Here is a 3,109-nt window from a genome sequence, read left to right on the forward strand (position 1 = left end):
TAAAGAAGAAAAAACATTAAAAATGGCACTTACTCGGCGAGTCAGATCGACTACTCGGCGAGTCCAATCGAAGAATCGAGAAGATAATGACTCGGGATCCCAGAGAGTTATCACAATACGGGGAATGTGAGAGGGACTCGATGAGTCACCACATGACTCGACGAGACGATTCGTATATTTAAAGATAATTCCACAGATCAATAGGAGAGAGTTCTGGGACGATTCAGAAGTACTTTGCTACGATTGAGAAGCCAGAGAAACCCTAGAAGACGACGAAAGAAGCTAGAATTCAATTCCGGAGAGTAATTGAGGCAAAATTTTCATCATTCCATTTATTCTTTTGTTTTATCATTATGATTAAGCAATTTGACTTTGTTTGTTTGCTGTTACTTACTTCAATTATGAGCTAAAACGTTTAGACTTCTGTTTGGGGATACAAAGTTGACAATATGGTTTGATTGATTGGTAGGATTAATTCCAAGTTGGTGAATTTTTGTTATTTTAGCTTGCTAAAGAACCTTGTGTGTGAATAATAATTAATTTTCTGTTAATAGGAAGATAATAATTGATTAGCATGAACATCTATTGATTATTTACCTCATATGCTATGTGATCACTATGCTATATGTCTAGGATTAATGAATATGAAACTAGAATTAATAAGAAAATTGAGTAAATTCATGTGCAAGCTTGTAAGATGACCATCAAACAAGGAGTTAATTAAAAGAATAAATTAGTTAACTATTGCAAGTCTAACTTAACCCGAATAATTAATCTAGTGAATATAATTAAATTAGACAATTGGCCACTGTTTAAGTTAGTTTATTTGCTAAGGATTAGGGTAGTGAACACGAATCTAATCACTTGAATCGGTAACCAACGAAAGAATTAATCCATTGCACCATTACCTTGAAATCAACCATAGAGTTAACCAAGTTGAACTAAACAGAAGTTCCTTTCCAATTATTGAATATAGTTAAGTTGTTATTTCCTAGTCTTAAATTAGTAATAGTTAGAAAGTTTCTAGTCTTGTAAAACTAGAGAAAACCCCTACTTCTTAATTAACTTAGATAAATTAGTTTTTAATTTAATTTGTCATTCCCTGTGATCGATACCCTGCTTATTTAGCTATACCATAATTGATAGGTTCACTGCCTTTTGTGTGTTATTTTATAATTAAAAGTAGGTTTAAAACTAAGTGAGTCTACACACATCAAGTTTTTTGCACCGTTGCCGGGGAACGGTTCTAAAATTAATATTAAATTCTAGTTTAATCGATCCTTTGTGTGGGATTTATCTTACACAAAGTTATTTACAAAGTAATTCAGTAAGTAGAATTAGTTTATAGAAAAAATCGTTTTTTTTTTCAGAATAACAAGAAATTTTCTTTTCTGTTTTTGCCTTGAACTCGCCGAGTGCACTCGTGCCGACTCGGCGAGTACATCGCTGTTTCAGTCTTTATTTTTTTTATTTCGTTTTTGTTCTTTTTTACGCGTTCTGTTTCTTTTATTTTGTTTGTTTACAGTTGTTTCATGACCCGAGGATCTGATACACCTCTGGTCCCTCCTTTGGAAGACCCGGAATCCGCACTAAGAAGGAGCAAAGGAAAAGCCGTTGGAGAAACCGCAACTTCAAAGAACCCACCACTCAAAAATTTAAAGTCCGTTTTCAGCAAGAAAAGGAGCAGCAAATCAGGAGCATCCAGTGCCTCGTTAACAATTGAAGAACCAATTCAAGAAGATATCGAGTATGAGACCGAGGAAGAAGAAGAGCATACTTACGAGCACGAAACCGATTCCAAAGAAGAGTTAGCTATCACAATGGCTAACATTGATGAAGTCCCCATGGGGGAATGGAAGAAAAGGATGTGTGATGACATCGGGCCGGGACTTGTGCAACCCGCAATTCCCGCGACCGCTACATTCGAACTAAAAGGCCATATTCTCGCCCAACTCAAGGAGATTCCTTTTTACGGGAAGGATCACGAAGACGCTTACAAGCACTTGGACGAAGTGAATGATGTGGCCGATTACTTCAACGTCCCGAATGTTCCACGCGAGACCCAGCTTCTTCGCATGCTTCCTGTCACATTTAAAGGAGCTGCAAAAGATTGGTTAAAGTGACTTCCTCCCGGATCGGTCACCACATGGGCCAAGATGAAAGAAGAATTCATAGACCATTTCTGCCCGCCCTCCAAGATAGCCAAGCTTAAGAAAGCCATTGCCAACTTCGAGCAACAACCCGGAGAATCTCTTTATGAAGCTTGGGAAAGATACAAGAGCCTACTTAGAAATTGCCCACACCATGACCTTAATAGCCAACAAGAGGTCTCCATCTTCTATGATGGAGTCAATGTCACCACAAGGCAATTGCTTGATTCTCAAGGCCCGCTCACAAAGAAGGGGCCCCCGTTAATTAAAGAATTAATTGAAGAATTCTCTAAGCACTCTAGAGAATACCACAATCCGAGAAACGAAGTAAGTCGGGGAGTAGTAAACACAGCAAATGATAGCATGGCGGCGGTGATAGCTAAGCTTGATAGTCTAGATTGAAGAATGACTAAAATGGATCAAACAATCCATGCTATTAGAGTAGGATGCGAAAATTGTAGAGGGCCCCATCTCATAAAGGATTGTGATTTGGATGAAAATGGAAATAAGAAAGCTCAAGTTTTCTATTCGAGTGGTGATCGATATGATGATAATTGGCGGAAACCTAAGAAGGATTGGCTACCATACGAGGAGTATAAGAAGGCAAAGGAGGAGAAATACAAGCAGAAGGAGAGGGGACTTTACCAAAAGGAAGAACCGGTAGAAAAGAAAGCCGATTTAGAAGAGTTATTCACTAGATTCATAGCCGCATCCGAAAAAAGACACAGTGATCACGATGCTGCCATACACGAGACCAGAAACATGCTTAGGAATCAGCAAGCATCAATTCTCAACATTGAGAAACAACTGGGGCATCTTGCGCATCAAGTGAATGATAGAAGACCGGGTCAACTTCCGAGTAACACCGAACCCAATCCAAGAATGGAGAATGTAAGTGTAATGACCTCCAGCAGTGAAGAAACATTCACAGAAGCACTGAAAATCTCCAAGAAGAAGGC

At 38.5% G+C, this 3,109-nt stretch overlaps 1 non-coding gene across 1 annotated transcript; it reads right to left on the reverse strand.

Moving 5' to 3' along the window:
- Window positions 1-2,204: 2,204 nt before the first annotated feature.
- LOC145049022 (small nucleolar RNA R71) lies at window positions 2,205-2,311 on the reverse strand. The gene has a single exon (XR_013683143.1). It is a non-coding gene; the product is annotated as a small nucleolar RNA R71 (small nucleolar RNA).
- Window positions 2,312-3,109: the final 798 nt, after the last annotated feature.

This window comes from Lactuca serriola, chromosome 4 (assembly GCF_051521515.1).
Source record: "Lactuca serriola cultivar US96UC23 chromosome 4, Lser_US96UC23_V15, whole genome shotgun sequence".
In the NCBI taxonomy this organism is placed as follows: Eukaryota; Viridiplantae; Streptophyta; class Magnoliopsida; order Asterales; family Asteraceae; genus Lactuca; species Lactuca serriola.